General features: G+C 45.8%; 1 pseudogene across 1 annotated transcript; it reads right to left on the bottom strand.

Annotated features, from left to right (window-relative positions):
- Positions 1 to 2: 2 nt before the first annotated feature.
- On the bottom strand, positions 3 to 19511 carry LOC311122756 (dipeptidase 1-like; annotated as a pseudogene). Its single transcript has 9 exons — positions 19384 to 19511; positions 18892 to 19077; positions 18376 to 18455; positions 15191 to 15341; positions 14606 to 14674; positions 10637 to 10922; positions 6998 to 7073; positions 6225 to 6358; positions 3 to 191 (listed from the first exon to the last, which is right to left on the bottom strand). The product of its transcript is annotated as a dipeptidase 1-like (transcript).
- Positions 19512 to 21385: the final 1874 nt, after the last annotated feature.

The following is a 21385-nucleotide window of genomic DNA, read 5'->3' as shown; positions in this document are numbered from 1 at the left end:
ATCTATGCCCAGGACAGCAGGCTGCTCAGAGTCAGTGTTATTGCCAGGGCCAGAGGGCTGAGGGACAGAAACGTCCCAGCACTGTCTGGGTTGGGGACAGGGTAGCCATAGCTGGTCCTGCAGTCGTTCTCCACTTCTTCATAAGGGATAGGCAGATCATCTGGAGCCGTACCATTCAGGCTATCTCGTACCTGGAAGATAGGAGTTCAGAGTCAGGGAGGGTAACAAGGCACTGGACCAAATTGTGCATTAAATATGCCTGTAATCTCTGTGTGTATGACACTGTATTTTGCATTGCATCAGCCCTTTGCCCTTTTTAAATAGATCTATGTGTCATGGGCCTCTCACTCCACCGGGTTACCACCTTAATTTTCTTCCACTCTGCTCACCACTCTCTCTACTCAGCCTAACTAGCTCCACCTGTCCCTGCTCTGCTCTGCTCTAATTACTCTGCCAGCTGCGCTGCATTACCCACTACCTCTCCCAGTATTTAAGGCCCTGTCTTTCAGCTCTCCGGTGTCAGATCGTCTGCAAAGCTCACACCCGGAACCTGTTTGCTCGCGCTTCTGGCCCACCCTGGTTTTGTGACCCCGGACCTGCCTGTTTTTTGGATACTCTTCTGCCTCAGGAGATCCAGACCTGCTTCTGCCATTACGACTCCTGACTACTCTTCAATCCCGGTAACTCTGACCAGCCTTCTGCCTTGCTACTACGTATTTTGGATTTCCCTTGAACTGTACTGCTGCCTGGTTTCATTCCGCCCTGTTGTGTCTGTGTCTCCCCCCCCCAGGACTTCTGGACCACCCACCACCGGCTTCATAGGACGCATCGCTGCCACTGGGGGGGGCACAGACCCAGCGCATTGGACGGGATCCCTGTTACCCCTGGAGCCTTCATTCACTCCCTACTTCCCTTTTCCCTTAAGTTTAATAAACTTTCTGGTGTGACGCAATTGTGGTCCTCTGGTCGTCTGTCTGAACCGTGACAGTACGATCTGACCATTATGGACTCAGCGCACACTTTCCCCGACATGGAAACCGATGAGCATGAGCAGCAGTTCCAGCAGCAGCAACAACAACTCGCCATGATCATTCAACTCCTCACCAACCTTACCCCAGCCAGTCTGCCCACCAGCCCAGCCCCCGAGTTACCTGCCCCGGTCATTGCAGCCGCTGCTCCGGAACCCAAGATTGGAAACCCCGAGCGGTTCAACGGCGATTCAACCCAGGTCCGGCCATTCCTGACTAGCTGCCGACTTCAGTTCTCCTTGCAGCCAAGGACCTTCGCCACGGAGGGGGCTAAAGTTGGGTATGCCATCACTCACCTGACGGGCCGAGCTCGACTCTGGGGAACAGCAGAGTTCGAACGTCAAACCCCCGCATGTGCAACCTTCGACCTGTTTGCTGAGGAGATGCTGAAGGTGTTTGACCTGGATTCACCCACCGCAGAGGCGTCTCGTGAACTGTTCAGTATTCGACAAGGCAGACGTACAGTCGCAGACCATTCCATCGACTTCCGAACCCTGGCTAGACGAAGTTCTTGGAACACACCATCGTTGGTGGACGCGTTCTTCCATAGTTTGGCTGACTATATCAAGGACGAGTTGGTCTCCCATGAACTGCCTTCCACTCTTGATGAAGCCATCGCACTGACTGTCAGGATCGACAGAAGGATACAGACCCGTCGTCGTGAGAGGGGGCGCCAAGGTCCACCTACTACCGGCATTCGGAGAGATCCGACTGGGCTCCTGTCATCTACTGCCACTCACCCAGGTCAGCTTGATCAGTCTGAGCCTATGGAGATTGGGCGAGCCTCCCTCACTCCTGCAGAGCGCCAGCGCCGCTTCACCTCAAACCTCTGCCTCTATTGTGGAGGTGATGGACATCGTGTGGTAACCTGCCCTTTAAAGGGCCGAAGCTCACCGGGCATAGGGGGAGTCCGGTTGAGTTCAATGACCATCCAGTCCTCCGACCGCAAACCCCTGCTGCAAGTTCACCTCCGCCTCTCTGACTCAACTCACACCCTGGCTGCTCTGGTGGATTCTGGCGCCGAAGCCAACATAATGGACATCAAGCTGGCACGCCAACTGGGACTGGAGAACCTCCGTTTGACACCTCCTATTCCTGCCCGGGCACTGGACGGACACTTACTCGGATCGGTCACTCATGTCACGGCCCCGGTCTCGATGGGTCTGTCCGGAAACCATCAAGAAACTATCCAGTTTCACCTGCTCCCCTCTCCAGGCCAACCCCTCATCCTGGGTTACCCATGGCTCCGCCGGCACAACCCTCAGCTCGACTGGGTGACCGGGGTGATCAGGGAGTGGGGAGAGGACTGCCACCGAACCTGCCTGCTTGCTGCCGCACTACCCCCTCGGCCAGTACCTACTAACTCCGCTCCTGACCTCTCCAATGTCCCAGAATGCTACCATGGTCTCAGAGAGGTGTTTAACAAAGCAAGAGCCACATCTCTGCCCCCTCACCGACCGTACGACTGTGCCATCGGCCTCCTCCCTGGAACAGCTCCTCCAAGGGGTCGTCTTTATTCGTTGTCTGCTCCTGAAAGAAAGTCCATGGAGGACTACATCAATGGCTCTCTGTCCGCAGGATTAATCCGTTCATCTTCATCTCCTGCTGGTGCTGGCTTCTTCTTTGTGGGGAAGAAGGACGGATCTCTTCGCCCCTGCATCGACTACAGGGGACTCAACGACATCACAGTGAAAAACCGTTACCCTCTGCCTCTGCTCACCTCTGCTTTTGAGTTGCTCCAGGGAGCCACTGTTTTTACCAAGTTGGATCTCAGAAACGCTTACCACCTAGTGCGGATCCGGGAGGGAGATGAATGGAAAACCGCATTCAATACACCAACAGGCCACTACGAGTATCTGGTTATGCCTTTTGGCCTCACCAATGCTCCTGCTGTGTTCCAGGCTCTAGTGAATGATGTACTGCGGGACATGTTAAACAAGTTTGTCTTCGTTTACCTGGATGACATCTTAATCTACTCCAGAAACCTGTCTGAACACACCCGCCATGTCCAGCAAGTCCTTCATCGTCTTCTGGAGAATTCCCTCTACGCCAAGGCAGAGAAATGTGAGTTTCACGTCAAGACAGTGGCCTTCCTGGGGTACATAGTGGCAGAGGGAAGTATCCAAATGGATCCTGCCAAAGTATCAGCAGTCACTTCATGGCCAGTTCCGGAGAACAGAAAGAAGCTGCAACAGTTTCTGGGGTTTGCTAACTTCTATAGGAAGTTTATCCGGAACTACAGTACCGTTGCTGCCCCTCTCACTGCTCTAACCAGCACCAAGCAACCCTTCACCTGGACCCCAGCAGCCGACAAAGCCTTCAGTACCCTCAAGGTGAGGTTCACCTCCGCTCCCATCCTCCAGATGCCTGATGTGGACCGGCAATTCATTGTGGAGGTGGACGCCTCGGATGTGGGAGTTGGTGCTGTGATTTCTCAGTGGGCTGCGGAGGATAGGAAGCTCCATCCCTGTGCCTTTTTCTCACGTCGGTTGTCCCCCTCTGAGTGCAATTACGACATAGGGAACCGTGAGCTGCTGGCTGTGAAGCTTGCCTTGGAGGAGTGGCGTCACTGGCTGGAGGGGTCCACCATTCCATTTCTCGTTTGGACCGATCATAAGAACTTGGAGTACATCCGCACGGCCAAACGGTTGAACTCCAGGCAGTCCCGCTGGGCCCTGTTCTTCACCAGGTTTAATTTCACTCTGTCATACCGGCCTGGATCACGCAACACCAAGCCAGACGCCCTCTCCCGTCAATTCCAGAAGGATGACACCCCCTCCAAGGACCCTGTGTCGATTCTGCCAAGTCCCTGCATCGTTGCAGCTCTGACCTGGGCTGTTGAGGAACAGGTGCTGGAGGCTCTCCGTAACCAGCCAGGTCCCAGCACTTGCCCAGCTGACCGCCTTTTTGTCCCCGAAGACCTGAGGTCCCAGGTCGTTCAGTGGGGACATGACTCCCGCCTAGCTTGTCACCCTGGCTCCACCCGCACTTACAACCTGCTCGCCCAGAGGTTCTGGTGGCCCTCTCTGAGGAAGGATGTACGGGAATTCGTCCAAGCCTGCCCCATCTGCAACCAACACAAGTCGTCCTGCCAGCCCCCAGCCGGATTGCTGCAGCCCCTGCCTGTGCCCAGACGTCCCTGGTCTCACATCGCCCTTGACTTTGTCACGGGGCTGCCCCCTTCAAGTGGCATGACCGTCATTCTCACCATCGTTGACCGTTTCAGCAAGATGGCACACTTCATTCCCCTCCCCAAGCTCCCAACCGCCAAGGAGACCGCCCAGGTGGTCCTGGAACACGTCTTCCGGATCCACGGACTGCCAAAGGATGTAGTTTCTGACCGTGGTCCACAATTCTCCTCCGCTTTTTGGAAGGAGTTCTGTCACCTGCTGGGAGCCACAGTCAGTCTGACTTCCGGATTCCATCCCCAATCCAATGGGCAGTCAGAGCGGGCTAATCAGGAGCTCGAGAAGGCACTGCGATGCATGACTTCACGCAACCCCCACTCCTGGTCGCAGCAATTGACATGGGTGGAGTACGCACACAATTCTCTGACCTGCTCTGCCATCGGTATGTCCCCTTTCCAATGTGTTTATGGATACCAGCCTCCTCTATTTGCCAGCCAGGAGGAGGAGGTTACTTGCCCATCTGCACTTGCTTTTGCCCGTCGATGTCGCCGCACCTGGTCACAAGCCCGAGCCACACTCCTCAGATCCGTTGCCAGCTACACTACCGGGGCCAACCGTCGGAGAATTCCTGCTCCCACCTACCATGTTGGTCAAAGGGTGTGGTTGTCATCGAAGAACCTGCCACTCAGGGTGGAGTCGCAGAAGCTGGCACCTCGGTTCATTGGCCCATTCCCTATCATAAGAGTGATTAGCCCAACTGCTGTCCGGCTCCAACTGCCTAATTCCCTGAGGGTGCACCCCACTTTCCATGTGTCTAAGATTAAGCCCATCCATGAGAGTCCGCTGGTCCCTGCTGCGCCTGGTCCTCCTCCTCCACGGCTCGTCGATGGTGGTCTGGTTTACACCGTCCGCCGCCTGCTTCGGTCCAGACGGAGGGGTAGGGGTCTCCAGTACCTCATTGACTGGGAGGGCTATGGACCTGAGGAAAGGACCTGGGTGCCAGCTAGTCGGATTGTGGATAGGACTCTCATCACCGCTTTCCACCAACGGCATCCTGATCAACCTGCAATCCGTAGGGGCCGCCCCAGAGGGGTCCCTAACCGTCCGGCCCGCTCGGCTTCCTGTCCTGTGCCTGATCCTGTCTCGGGACCTGTCCCATCTCCCGACCACGGCCCTCCGGCTTCCTCCGAGGATGAGGACGTTCACTCGGACCGTTCGGAGGAGTTCTAGCCCTCCTCCGGCTCCCCTCCTCCCGCCCGGCGTGGTGTTGCTCTTGGGACTTCTGGGGCCGTCCCTTGGGGGGGGGGTTCTGTCATGGGCCTCTCACTCCACCGGGTTACCACCTTAATTTTCTTCCACTCTGCTCACCACTCTCTCTACTCAGCCTAACTAGCTCCACCTGTCCCTGCTCTGCTCTGCTCTAATTACTCTGCCAGCTGCGCTGCATTACCCACTACCTCTCCCAGTATTTAAGGCCCTGTCTTTCAGCTCTCCGGTGTCAGATCGTCTGCAAAGCTCACACCCGGAACCTGTTTGCTCGCGCTTCTGGCCCACCCTGGTTTTGTGACCCCGGACCTGCCTGTTTTTTGGATACTCTTCTGCCTCAGGAGATCCAGACCTGCTTCTGCCATTACGACTCCTGACTACTCTTCAATCCCGGTAACTCTGACCAGCCTTCTGCCTTGCTACTACGTATTTTGGATTTCCCTTGAACTGTACTGCTGCCTGGTTTCATTCCGCCCTGTTGTGTCTGTGTCTCCCCCCCCCAGGACTTCTGGACCACCCACCACCGGCTTCATAGGACGCATCGCTGCCACTGGGGGGGGCACAGACCCAGCGCATTGGACGGGATCCCTGTTACCCCTGGAGCCTTCATTCACTCCCTACTTCCCTTTTCCCTTAAGTTTAATAAACTTTCTGGTGTGACGCAATTGTGGTCCTCTGGTCGTCTGTCTGAACCGTGACACTATGGAGGCTTGTGTGTTGATGTCAAGCTTGTGGAAACAGTGGTGTTGTGAATGGTGCTAAGCTGTAGAGGTCAGTGTGTAACTGTTACTGTAGGACTCACATGCTCCACCTCTCTGAACACTGAGCAGGTTGTCCCCCAGAGCAGCTTTCACCTCAACATCTGTCCATCCTTTCCTCAGCAGCTCTGCCACCAGGGCAGGGTACTTGGACACATCCTCCAGACCCTCCGGTACCCTGACAGACAGCACAGGTAGAGGTGTGTGTGTGTGTCAAACTGAAGCCAATATTATGCACTCCTCCCCCAGCAGAATGGGTTTCTTTCCACGTAAAACATTTATAAAATGTTTTACTACTACTACTCAGACATGACTTTTTATGTTTTACTACTACTACTCAGACATGACTTTTTATAATGTTTTACTACTACTACTCAGACATGACTTTTTATAATGTTTTACTACTACTACTCAGACATGACTTTTTATAATGTTTTACTACTACTACTCAGACATTACTTTTTATGTTTTACTACTACTACTCAGACATGACTTTTGATCAAATGTTTTACTACTACTACTCAGACATGACTTTTGATCAAATGTTTTACTACTACTACTCAGACATGACTTTTTATAATGTTTTACTACTACTCAGACATTACTTTTGATTAAATGTTTTTCTACTACTACTCAGACATGACTTTTGACTTTATTTTAAAAAATTACTACTACTACTCAGACATATGACTTTAGACTTTTTTTACTGGTATATTACAATGAGCAACTTTTAAGATAATACACTTTGCTCAATCAAGTTCATTGGTGTTTTATTGTAACTAGGTGAATAACTCCTAGGTCAATTCACTCTACTCACCTGCCCACTCCATCATAATCCCCACCAAAACCAATGATACTGTGTCCAGCCACAGTCTTTATGTGGTCAAAGTGATCTAGATTGAGCATGAAAAGAAAGGTGAATATACAGTGCATTCGGAAAGTATTCAGACCCCTTCCCTTTTTCCACATTTTGTTACGTTACAGCCTTATTCTAAAATGGATGGGGAAAAATGTTTTTCATCAATATCCCATTAAAAAATGCTAATTTATAAAAAATACAAAACAGAAATACAGTTGAAGTCGGAAGTTTACATACACCTTAGTCAAATACATTTAAAATCAGTTTTTCACAATTCCTGACATTTAATCAGAGTAAAAATGCCCTGTCTTAGGTCAGTTAGGATCACCACTTTATTTTAAGAATGTGAAATGTCAGAATAATAGTAGAGAGAATGATTTATTTCAGCTTTTATTTCTTTCATCACATTCCCAATGGGTCAGAAGTTTACATACACTCAATTAGTATTTGGTAGCATTGCCTTTAAATGGTTTAACTTGGGTCAAACGTTTCGGTTAGCCTTCCACAAGCTTCCCACAATAAGTTGGGTGAATTTTGGGCCATTCCTTTTTCAGTCCTGCCCACACATTTTCTATAGGATTGAGGTCAGGGCTTTGTGATGGCCACTCCAATACCTTGACTTGTCCTTAAGCCATTTTGCCACAACTTTGAAAGTATGCTTGTGGTGATTGTCCATTTGGAAGACCCATTTGCGACCAAGTTTTAACTTCGTGACTGATGTCTTGAGATGTTGCTTCAATATATCCACATAATTTTCCTTCCTCATGATGCCATCTATTTTGTGAAGTGCACCAGTCCCTCCTGCAGCAAAGCACCCACACAGCAAGATGTTGCCACCTCCGTGCTTCACGGTTGGGATGGTGTTCTTTGGCTTGCAAGCTTCCCCTTTTTTCCTCCAAACATAACGATGGTCATTATGGCCAAACAGTTCTGTTTTTGTTTCATCAGACCAGAGGACATTTCTCCAAAAAGTAAGATCTTTGTCCCCATGTGCAGTTGCAAACCGTAGTCTGTTTTTTTATGGCGGTTTTGGAGTAGTGGCTTCTTCCTTGCTGAGCGGCCTTTCAGGTTATGACGATATAGGACTTGTTTTAATGTGGATATAGATACGTTTGTACAGATGAACGTGGTACCTTCAGGCATTTGGAAGTTGCTCCCAAGGATGAACCAGACTTGTGGAGGTCTACCATTTTCTTTCTGAGGTCTTGGCTGATTTCTTTTACTTTTCCCATGATATCAAGCAAAGAGGCACTGAGTTTGAAGGTAGGCCTTGTAATACATCCACAGGTACACCTCCAATTGACTCAAATTATGTCAATTAGCCTATCAGAAGCTTCTAAAGCCATGACATCATTTTCTGGAATTTTCAAAACTGTTTAAAGGCACCGTCAACTTAGTGTATGTAAACGTCTGACCCACTGGAATTGTGATACAGTGAATTATAAGTGAAATAATCTGTCTGTAAACAATTGTTGGAAAAATTACTTGTGTCATGCACAAAGTAGATGTCCTAACCGACTTGCCAAGACTATAGTTTGTTAACAAGAAATGTGTGGAATGGTTGAAAAACTAGTTTTAATGTCTCCAACCTAAGTGTATGTAAACTTCTGACTTCAACTGTACATTATTTACATAAGTATTCAGACTCTTTGCTATCAGACTCGAAATTGAGCTCGTGCATCCTGTTTCCATTGATCATCCTTGAGATGTTTCTACAACTTGAATGGAGTCCACCTGTGGTAAATTCAATTGATTGGACATGATTTGGAAAGGCTATATAAGGTCCCACAGTTGACAGTGCATGTCAGAGCAAAAACCAAGCCATGAGGTCGAAGGAATTGTCCGTAGAGCTCCGAGACAGGATTGTGACGAGGCACAGATCTGGGGAAGGGTACCAAAACTTTTCTGCAGCTTTGAAGGTCCCCAAGAACACAGTGGCCTCCAGCATTCTTAAATGCAAGAAGTTTGGAACCACCAAGACTCTTTCTAGAGCTGGCCACCTGGCCAAACTGAGCAATTGGGGGAAAAGGGCTTTGGTCAGGGAGGTGACCAAGAACCCAATGGTCACTGACAGAGCTCCAGAGTTCCTCTGTGGAGATGGGAGAACCTTCCAGAAGGACAACCATCTCTGCAGCACTCCACCAATCAGGCCTTTATGGTAGAGTAGCCAGATGCAAGCCACTCCTCAGTAAAAGGCCTGAAAGCCTGCTTGGAATTTGCCAAAAGGCAACTAAAGGACTCAGACCATGAGAAACAAGATTCTTTGGTCTGATGAAACCAAGATTGAACTCTTTGGCCTGAATGCCAAGTGTCACGTCTGGAGGAAACCATCCTTACGGTGAAGCATGGTGGTGGCAGCATCATGCTGTGGGGATGTTTTTCAGCGGCAGGGACCGGGAGACTAGTCAGGATCGAGGCAAAGATGAACGGAGCAAAGTAAAGAGAGATCCTTGATGAAAACCTGCTCCAGAGTGCTCAGGACCTCAAACTGGGGCGGAGGTTTTCTTTCCAACAGGACAACGACCCTAAGCACACAGCCAAGACAATGCAGGAGTGGCTTCGGGACAAGTCTCTGAATGTCCTTGAGTGGCCCAGCCAGAGCCCGGACTTGAACCCGATCGTACATCTCTGGAGAGCCCTGAAAATAGCTGTGCAGCGACGCTCCCCATCCAACCTGACAGAGCTTGAGAGGATCTGCAGAAAAGAATGGGAGAAACTCCCCAAATACAGGTGTGCCAAGCTTGTAGCGTCATACCCAAGAAGACTCGAGGCTGTAATCGCTGCCAAAGGTGCTTCAACAAAGTACTGAGTAAAGGGTCTGAATACATATGTGAATGTCATATTTCAGTTTATTTTTTATAACTGTAACTGTAACTGTGTGAGGAGTCAGAACTATAAACTCAAGTCACTAACCATTACAATGAATAACTGTAGCTACCATATTGGTATAGTCAGTTGGGCTTTTATGTTCTGTTGTTAACATTTTATGGTGCTATACAGAAACAGTTTTTATGGGCCCTTACAGGTGAATAACTAAAATGTTTCCCGTACTCTTGTTTTGTAAGCTACTGTCAGCTTGAGGGATTTCACAATAAATGTTCAACTCCTTCCTTCTGACGTGAGCTGGGTTTAATAGTGTAATAAAACTTCTTAGTTTGTGCCTGTTTTCCAAAGTATTGGAAAGATCTGATGGCTTTTCTAACTTGCTTTTGATATCATTGTAGTTTTAATATTACTGTAGACATAACCACATCTTTTTGCTTACTTTTCTTTGTCTTTGCCTAAAACAACCTGTCTCAACCTTCCTCTTTCTCATCCCCTCAGCCTCTATTCCCACAGACACCTCCTTTTCACTCTTAAACCCCTTTTCTGTTCCCTGTCTGTTTTCTCTCCATCTTCTTCCACTTATCCCCCCTGTCACATACCCCTTCATCCTATCACATGTCCACTCACCACCACTCTCAGGTCCAATTGCTTTATACACCTCACCTTCCTCAGCATCCAATCCCCTCACTCTGCCTGCTCCCCTAGTCCTTCTCCTCTCACTACCCGACTCCCAATTCTCTATCCCCTCGTCTCTCACCCTTCTCCCCTGACTCACCACCCTCCTCAGGGGAGGGATGAGGTCTAAGGAGAAAGAATGGCTAAATTCCTCATATGTATTCCGTAATCCACTATCCTCTTGCCCCTCTCCCCCTTCACTCACCACTTTCCTCAGGACATCGTCAGGCACGTTCCTCTTGTGTGGGCACACAGCGTAGGCAGACGAGTGGCTGAAGATGACTGGGGCTTTGGACAGGTCCAGAACCTGGTTCATCACTTTCTCTGACACGTGGGCCAAGTCAATCAACATCCCAATGCGGTTCATCTCAAATATCAGTTGCTGTCGAGTGAAAAACCATTATGAATGTTTCTGCCAGGACTGGGAGAAATTACCCTCTTACTGTGGCATCCTACTGGTGTCATAGAGACAATTACAGTTGAAGTCGGAAGTTTACATACACTTAGGTTAGAGTAATTAAAACTCGTTTTTCAACCACTCCACAAATTTCTTGTTAACAAACTATAGTTTTGGCAAGTCGGTTAGGACATCTACTTTAGTAGTAATTTTTCCAACAATTGTTTACAGACAGATTATTTCACTTAGAATTCACTGTATCACAATTCCAGTGGGTCAGAAGTTTACATACACTAAGTTCACTGTGCCTTTAAACAGCTTGGAAAATTCCAGAAAATAATGTCATGGCTTTAGAAGCTTCTGATAGGCTAATTGACATCATTTTAGTCAATTGGAGGTGTACCTGTGGATGTATTTCAAGGCCTACCTTCAAACTCATTGCCTCTTTGCTTGACATCATGGGAAAATCCAAAGAAATCAGCCAAGACCTCAGAAAAACATTTGTAGACCTTCACAAGTCTGGTTCATCCTTGGGAGCAATTTCCAAACGCCTGAAGGTACCACGTTCATCTGTACAAACAATAGTACGCAAGTATAAACACCATGGGACCACGCAGCCGTCATACCGCTCAGGAAGTAGACGCGTTCTGTCTCTTAGAGATGAACGTACTTTGGTGCGAAAAGTGCAAATCAATCCCAGAACAACAGCGAAGGACCTTGTGAAGATGCTGGAGGAAACAGGTACAAAAGTATCTATATCCACAGTAAAATGAGTCCTACAGTGGGGAAAAAAAGTATTTAGTCAGCCACCAATTGTGCAAGTTCTCCCACTTAAAAATATGAGAGAGACCTGTAATTTTCATCATAGGTACACGTCAACTATGACAGACAAATTGAGAATTTTTTTTCCTGAAAATCACATTGTAGGATTTTTAATGAATTTATTTGCAAATTATGGTGGAAAATAAGTATTTGGTCACCTACAAACAAGCAAGATTTCTGTCTCTCACAGACCTGTAACTTCTTCTTTAAGAGGCTCCTCTGTCCTCCACTCGTTACCTGTATTAATGGCACCTGTTTGAACTTGTTATCAGTATAAAAGACACCTGTCCACAACCTCAAACAGTCACACTCCAAACTCCACTATGGCCAAGACCAAAGAGCTGTCAAAGGACACCAGAAACAAAATTGTAGACCTGCACCAGGCTGGGAAGACTGAATCTGCAATAGGTAAGCAGCTTGGTTTGAAGAAATCAACTGTGGGAGCAATTATTAGGAAATGGAAGACATACAAGACCACTGATAATCTCCCTTGATCTGGGGCTCCACGCAAGATCTCACCCCGTGGGGTCAAAATGATCACAAGAACGGTGAGCAAAAATCCCAGAACCACACGGGGGGACCTAGTGAATGACCTGCAGAGAGCTGGGACCAAAGTAACAAAGCCTACCATCAGTAACACACTACGCCGCCAGGGACTCAAATCCTGCAGTGCAAGACGTGTCCCCCTGCTTAAGCCAGTACATGTCCAGGCCCGTCTGAAGTTTGCTAGAGTGCATTTGGATGATCCAGAAGAGGATTGGGAGAATGTCATATGGTCAGATGAAACCAAAATATAACTTTTTGGTAAAAACTCAACTCGTCGTGTTTGGAGGACAAAGAATGCTGAGTTGCATCCAAAGAACACCATACCTACTGTGAAGCATGGGGGTGGAAACATCATGCTTTGGGGCTGTTTTTCTGCAAAGGAACCAGGACGACTGATCCGTGTAAAGGAAAGAATGAATGGGGCCATGTATCGTGAGATTTTGAGTGAAAAGCTCCTTCCATCAGCAAGGGCATTGAAGATGAAACGTGGCTGGGTCTTTCAGCATGACAATGATCCCAAACACACCGCCCGGGCAACGAAGGAGTGGCTTCGTAAGAAGCATTTCAAGGTCCTGGAGTGGCCTAGCCAGTCTCCAGATCTCAACCCCATAGAAAATCTTTGGAGGGAGTTGAAAGTCCGTGTTGCCCAGCGCCAGCCCCAAAACATCACTGCTCTAGAGGAGATCTGCATGGAGGAATGGGCCAAAATACCATCAACAGTGTGTGAAAACCTTGTGAAGACTTACAGAAAACGTTTGACCTGTGTCATTGCCAACAAAGGGTATATAACAAAGTATTGAGAAACTTTTGTTATTGACCAAATACTTATTTTCCACCATAATTTGCAAATAAATTCATTAAAAATCCTACAATGTGATTTTCTGGAATTTTTTTCCTCATTTTGTCTGTCATAGTTGACGTGTACCTATGATAAAAATTACAGGCCTCTCTCATCTTTTTAAGTTGGAGAACTTGCACAATTGGTGGCTGACTAAATACTTTTTTTCCCCACTGTATATCGACATAACCTGAAAGACCGCTCAGCAAGGAAGAAGCCACTGCTCCAAAACCGCCATAAAAAAGCCAGACTACGGTTTGCAACTGCACGTGGGGACAAAGATCGTACTTTTTGGAGAAATGTCCTTGGTCTGATGAAACAAAAATATAACTGTTTGGCCATAATGACCATCGTTATGTTTGGAGGAAAAAGGTGGAGCTTGCAAGCCGAAGAACACCATCCCAACCGTGAAGCACAGGGGTGGCAGCATCATGCTGTGGGGGTGCTTTTCTGCAGGAGAGACTGGTGCACTTCACAAAATAGATGGCATCATGAGGAAGGAAAATTATGTGAATATATTGAAGCAACATCTCAAGACATCAGTCATGAAGTTAAAGCTTGGTCGCAAATGGGTCTTCCAAATGGACAATGACCCTAAGCATACTTCCAAAGTTGTGGCAAAATGGCTTCAGGACAACAAAGTCAAGGTATTGGAGTGGCCATCACAAAGCCCTGACCTCAATCCTATAGAAAATGTGTGGGCAGAACTGAAAAAGCGTGTGCGAGCAAGGAGGCCTATAAACCTAACTCTGTCAGGAGGAATGGGCCAAAATTCACCCAACTTATTGTGGGAAGCTTGTGGAAGGCTACACGAAACGTTTGACCCAAGTTAAACAATTTAAAGGCAATGCTACCAAATACAAATTGAGTGTATGTAAACTTCTGACCCACTGGGAATGTGATGAAAGAAATAAAAGCTGAAATAAATCATTCTCTCTACTATTATTCTGACATTTCACATTCTTAAAGTAAAGTGGTGATCCTAACTGACCTAAGACAGGGAATTCTTACTAGGATTAAATGTCAGGAATTGTGAAAAACTGAGTTTAAATGTATTTGGCTAAGGTGTATGTAAACTTCCGACTTCAACTGTATATGCGATTCATTCAGCCTATCAAACCTAATGATATGGTTTGTAGCTAGGATAGTCTGTCAAGAGAATGAACATGTTTTCATCAAGAGTGTTTTATACAGGTGATGTCATACTGCTATAACATAAATGTCAAGCTGTAGATGAAAATGAGTCTTTGAGGGTAACCCAATAGTTTCTGAGGAATTGCTCATTTGATTAAAACATTTACTTGAAATATTCCCTATGTTTAAGACAGGCATTTACGTCTGATTTCCAAGTAAACTCAAAAGCAGAAGTATTACAAGCTGCACTAAATAGTATCTTAGATTTGACCTTTGAAATGAGTGGGTATTTCCACTGTGTGTGTTTGGCTCAGTGTGATGGACCAACCTTGCCAAACTCAGACAGTCCATTGTGCTGTGATGGCTCGGCTCCGAATCCACGAGCCAATTATCTGCCCTGGAGGGAAAACACACACAACCGCAGTAAAACACCAGGTCAGCTTCTGAAAGTGATCTTTCCTTTCCATGCTCCTATATCCTGCTAATATGATTTGAGTCAGTGAGGGGCTGATGGGGGATTCACTAGGCTCTGTGGTCTGTCCAGGGCCATGGTTTGATTAGCTAGCCCATCTGTTTAGACAACTCTCCCAGAATATGATACCTCTGAAACAGGTGGCGACAGGAATCCCCTATTTTCCCAACCACAGAAGTCATTGAATACAGTATTTTGTTTGTCTATTAATAAGCTGTTTCAGCTGTTACCTGTTGTCTCATTCATTTGTATTCTTGTCATTTCTAGCTCTTTGAGAGAGCATCATATGGGGTCTAAAGTGTTGATATACTTAGGAATCTCAACTATAAAGTACCACAAAAAAAAAACACCTTGTCACTTACAAAGTATAATCTGTGGCAACTTGTCCCCAGACCAGGGTGGCCCTGTCGTCAGCAGGCTAGCAGAGCCTATCCTACTCACCAGGGTGTGTTGCAGCTGTGTGTGAGGGTGAGGTAGCGGACCCCCAGGTGGTACATGGTGCGCAGGGTGCCCAGGCTGCTGTCCAAAGAGTGTCCTCCTTCCACCCCGATCAGACTGGCTGTCCTGTTCTGACTAAAGGCATCCATGATATCTGTGGTAAAAATATACTTGATAATACAGGTGGGAAGTGAATACAACTCTGTTATCTATGGTATTTCACAGTTGAGTGTTCTAAAGGGGTTTCATTCTCACAACCAAATGTAGGGCTCTATTCAATCCGCATCGCAGAAGTTCAGCTTTACAGTGTGATTGAAATTTAAAGGCAATGTTCCCCAAACCATCCCCAAACCATCACACCACCACCACCATGCTTGACCTTTGGTATGATGTTCTTAGTGTGGAATGCAGAGTTTGGTTTTCGCCAGGCATTACTGGAACCATGTCGTCCAAAAAGTTATACTTTTGATTCATCTGTCCATAGAACGTTCTTCCAAGAGTCTTGATGATCATCCAGGTGCTTTTTGGCAAACTTGAGTCAACTTTTTGGACGAGATGGGTCCCATTATGCCTGGCGAAAACCAAACACTGCATTCCACAGTAAGAACATCATACCAAAGGTCAAGCATGGTGGTGGTGGTGTGATGGTTTGGGGATGCTTTGCTGCCTCAGGACATGGACGACTTGCCTTAATAGAAGGAACCATTAATTCTGCTCTGTATCAGTGAATTCTACAGGAGAATGTCAGACCATCCGTCTGTGAGCTGAAGCTGAAGCTGAAGCTGAAGCGCAGCTGGGTCATGCAGCAAGACAATGATCCAAAACACACAATCAAGTCTACATGAAAATTGCTAAAAAGCAACAAATTGGAAGTTTTGGAATGGCCTAGTCAAAGTCCAGACCTAATCCCAATTGAGATGTTGTGGCAGGACTTGAAACAAGCAGTTCGTGCTTGAAAACCCACACGTCACTGAGTTAAAGCAGTTCTGCATGGAAGAGTGGGCCAAAATTCCTCCACAGCGACGTGAGAGACTGATCAACAACTACAGGAAGCATTTGGTTGGAGTCATTGCAGCTAAAGGTGGCACAACCAGTTATTGAGTGTAAGGGGGCAATTACTTTTTCACACAGGGGAATTGGGTGTTGCATAACGTGGTCCTCTGTAGCTCAGCTGGTAGAGCACGGCGCTTGTAACGCCAAGGTAGTGGGTTCGATCCCCGGGACCACCCATACACAAAAAAAATGTATGCACGCATGACTGTAAGTCGCTTTGGATAAAAGCGTCTGCTAAATGGCATATTATTATTATTATAACTTTGTTTATGAAATAAATGAAATAAATATGTACAGTGGGGAAAAAAAGTATTTAGTCAGCCACCAATTGTGCAAGTTCTCCCACTTAAAAATATGAGAGAGGCCTGTAATTTTCATCATAGGTACACGTCAACTATGACAGACAAATTGAGAATTTCTTTTCCAGAAAATCACATTGTAGGATTTTTAATGAATTTATTTGCAAATTATGGTGGAAAATAAGTATTTGGTCACCTACAAACAAGCAAGATTTCTGTATCTCACAGACCTGTAACTTCTTCTTTAAGAGGCTCCTCTGTCCTCCACTCGTTACCTGTATTAATGGCACCTGTTTGAACTTGTTATCAGTATAAAAGACACCTGTCCACAACCTCAAACAGTCACACTCCAAACTCCACTATGGCCAAGACCAAAGAGCTGTCAAAGGACACCAGAAACAAAATTGTAGACCTGCACCAGGCTGGGAAGACTGAATCTGCAATAGGTAAGCAGCTTGGTTTGAAGAAATCAACTGTGGGAGCAATTATTAGGAAATGGAAGACATACAAGACCACTGATAATCTCCCTCGATCTGGGGCTCCACGCAAGATCTCACCCCGTGGGGTCAAAATGATCACAAGAACGGTGAGCAAAAATCCCAGAACCACACGGGGGGACCTAGTGAATGACCTGCAGAGAGCTGGGACCAAAGTAACAAAGCCTACCATCAGTAACATACTACGCCGCCAGGGACTCAAATCCTGCAGTGCGAGACGTGTCCCCCTACTTAAGCCAGTACATGTCCAGGCCCGTCTGAAGTTTGCTAGAGTACATTTGGATGATCCAGAAGAGGATTGGGAGAATGTCATATGATCAGATGAAACCAAAATAGAACTTTTTGGTAAAAACTCAACTCGTCGTGTTTGGAGGACAAAGAATGCTGAGTTGCATCCAAAGAACACCAGACCTACTGTGAAGCATGGGGGTGGAAACATCATGCTTTGGGGCTGTTTTTCTGCAAAGGGACCAGGACGACTGATCCGTGTAAAGGAAAGAATGAATGGGGCCATGTATCGTGAGATTTTGAGTGAAAACCTCCTTCCATCAGCAAGGGCATTGAAGATGAAACGTGGCTGGGTCTTTCAGCATGACAATGATCCCAAACACACCGCCCGGGCAACGAAGGAGTGGCTTCGTAAGAAGCATTTCATGGTCCTGGAGTGGCCTAGCCAGTCTCCAGATCTCAACCCCATAGAATATCTTTGGAGGGAGTTGAAAGTCTGTGTTGCCCAGCGACAGCCCCAAAACATCACTGCTCTAGAGGAGATCTGCATGGAGGAATGGGCCAAAATACCAGCAACAGTGTGTGAAAACCTTGTGAAGACTTACAGAAAACGTTTGACCTGTGTCATTGCCAACAAAGGGTATATAACAAAGTATTGAGAAACTTTTGTTATTGACCAAATACTTATTTTCCACCATAATTTGCAAATAAATTCATTAAAAATCCTACAATGTGATTTTCTGGAGAAAAAAATTCTGATTTTGTCTGTCATAGTTGACGTGTACCTATGATGAAAATTACAGGCCTCTCTCATCTTTTTAAGTGGGAGAACTTGCACAATTGGTGGCTGACTAAATACTTTTTTCCTCCACTGTAATTGTTGTGTTATTTGTTCACTTATGTTCCCTTTATCTAATATTAGGTTTTGGTTGAAGATCTGATAACATTCAGTATCACAAATATGCAAAAGTAGAGAAAATTAGAAAGGGGGCAAATACTTTTTCATAGCACTGTATATAGCGGAATCTACAACACTTCCGCTTTACATATTGAGTAGAGCCCTTACTGTATTACTTTTTATTAAAACATTTTTTGTAGATGACTGTCTCACCTTTGCTGCTGGTAGCAAACATGAAGGCTTCAGGGTATTTCATGCACATTCTGTGGATGACGTCAATAAACATTTGATCAGTTTTTTATTATTGTTATGGTGTAATACAGGGTTCCCCAACTGGCGGTGGTTTTATTTGACCCCCCCTCCCCCCAAGTTTTCTGAACATTTTTTTTTGTTTTTTTGTTTTTTTATTGATGAACATGAATAACTGTAAAAACACCAGGAAATCAGCTCCAAGTGATTTTAATTTGGGAAATCTGTTCCCAAGTATTTCCACGTATAATAGAGAGATGCTTGATCATATACAAATGTAAGCAAGGTTTGAAATTATTATGTTTTAGTCAAATATTATATCTGTTTGGGCTTCTTGTGGTCAATTTGCAGTCTACAAATTATTTGTAATTATGTTCCGACCCCCGACCATCCGCTCAAGAAAATAAATCGGCTTGAGGCTGAATCTAGTTGATGATCCCTTATGTAATACATGTATTATTATCAGGCACCCTCACATACACCTTTGGTGAGTCCTTGTCGGTTTGTGTGTGTGTGCGTGCGTGCATGCGTGTGTGTACCTGTGCTGCCAGTCGTCCCTCCCTGATCTTGGGGATGTTGGTGTGTGTGTTGTTGAGGGTGTACAGATCCACTTTATTCAGCTGGTTGTTAAACTTCATCCTCATCTGCCAGGGCAGGTCATTATGGCTGTAGTCAGACAGAGAGATACAACGCATGATACTATTCATACAGGGCAGTCAGTGCTGCTAACACACGGCCATTCTTTAACTGTACATTAGGAAAGAACCATCTTGAAACATTAAAAAACAGCCTCCAAAATCTTATAGAAGCATGTACAGTACACAGCTCACATTGACATTTGTTTTGTGCCATTAACATTACAGTATGCATAAAATGTGTAGATGTAATGTATTATAAAATATTCATTTTGGTTTAAACATTAAAATCACCCATCCTAGGGTCTTATGAGAGAGAAATGTGTTGGTCACTTACCCATCAATCAGTGGTGTCTCTGACATTAGTCTCAGTGCGTTGTTCATGTGTTCATCCTGTGCCAAGGAGAGTTTGAGAGCACAGGACAGTACCAGCAGAGTCCCCCATACAATACTTCCAGACAACATCTCTTACCCTCTCTCACTACACCGTAACTAACACACAATCTGATCCAGCCTGACCTGGACTTGTCCTCTCCAACAGCCTCTGGTTCCCTACAGCCACTATGGTTTTCTCACTAACTCTGTTTGTTACTAACTCAAAAGGTGTCTTTTGACTTGTTTCAATAAATTTCTCAGCCTACACTAAGTTAGTTTGTCTTTGGTCTGTCTTGTGCCTCTTCAGATTTCACAGTGTTCCCTCCGCACTCTTCCTCTGTCCCCAAAGTGTCTCTTTGTGGGTCAGGCTCAAATACAGAGAGAGTTTATTATGCCTCCTCAGTTCCTCTGTCATTATCACTTTGGTTGTAAAGTAAACGCATGAAGTTAAGCATATTGGTTAATGTGTAACGTTCAGGACAACTCCCTCAAATTTGAAATCCATATGCAAGACAACCCCAGTAATGATTTAGATGTGGATTAACGTTGGACACTGCCCGATACCCGATAATGGCATGACCACTCAAATAAGAAATTATATAAAAAGGTGTTATAAATATCAACAATATGTGCTGAGGGTCAGAGTCTATCAGGGGTGAGGGCAAGTTTAATCAGATCTATCTAAAGGGTTAACCTTTTGCTGTACTTGGAGTAGAGTCACTGTAATACATCTAAAAAGATACATAAATCTATATTTGAGTCACAATACCTGCGTATGACATGACAACAGACAGCCTAGTGGTCAAGAGTGTTTGGCCAGTAACTGAAAGGTTGCTGGTTTGAATCCCTGAGCTGACTAGGTGAAAAATCTGTAGATGTGTGCTTTAGCAAGGCACTTAACCCTTATTTCTCCTGTATAAGAGCATCTGCTAAATGTACATGTTGTTTTATATATATAAATGTTTTTTGTGCTCATGAGTAGAGCACACAATTGACTCTTCAATGCAAACATAAGGTTAACCTCTGCACCCTCATTTAAAACCATCATTATAGAGGAACATTCTTCTCATTCTTGTTTTCATCCCTCTTAAGCCACACTTTAACGAGCCTATGCTGCTGAGCTATGCTGTCTCTGCACAGCTTCTGCTTCATGGTAGCTCTCTAACCTTTGATGAGAAAGTGAATTAAAATGTATGAAACGGAGTTGTAATTCATACAGCTCCTAGATAATTAGCTAGGTGCAATGTACACAATTCAAATCTTATGTGTTTTTCTTTGAATTGTAATTTTCAATAAATCAAATGATTTGGCTTTCAGCATTAATCATTTTCTCAAATGACAGGCAGTGAAACTGGCCTCTGTATATCACTATAGCAGTGGGTTTCTGAATGCTAGTACATAACCCTTGTAGTCAGTCTATAGTCATGGTCAAAAGTATTGGTCTTCACAAAGTTCGCTGCTTCAGTGTTATGAGATATTTTTGTCAGATGTTACTATGGTATACTGAAGTATAATTACAAGCATTCCATAAGTGTAAAAGGCTTTTATTGACAATTACATTAAGTTTATGCAAAGAGTCAATATTTGCAGTGTTGACCCTTCTTTTTCAAGACCTCTGCAATCCGCCCTGGCATGCTGTCAATTAACTTCTGGGCCACATCCTGACTGATGGCAGCCCATTCTTGCATATTCAATGCTTGGAGTTTGTCAGACCCAAAATTTCGATGTTTTGTTCCCCGAGCCACTTAGTTATCACTTTTGCCTTATGGCAAGGTGCTCCATCATGCTGGAAAAGGCATTGGTCGTCACCAAACTGTTCTTGGATGGTTGGGAGAAGTTGCTCTCGGTGGATGTGTTGGTACCATTCTTTATTCATGGCTGTGTTCTTAGGCAAAATTGTGAGTGAGCCCACTCCCTTGGCTGAGAAGCAACCCCACACATGAATGGTCTCAGGATGCTTTATT

This window comes from Coregonus lavaretus, assembly GCF_964263955.1.
Source record: "Coregonus lavaretus genome assembly, contig: HAP1_SCAFFOLD_369, whole genome shotgun sequence".
Lineage (NCBI taxonomy): Eukaryota > Metazoa > Chordata > Actinopteri > Salmoniformes > Salmonidae > Coregonus > Coregonus lavaretus.
Note: the sequence above shows the minus strand (reverse complement) of the source record. Positions and strands in the feature narration are given on the sequence as shown.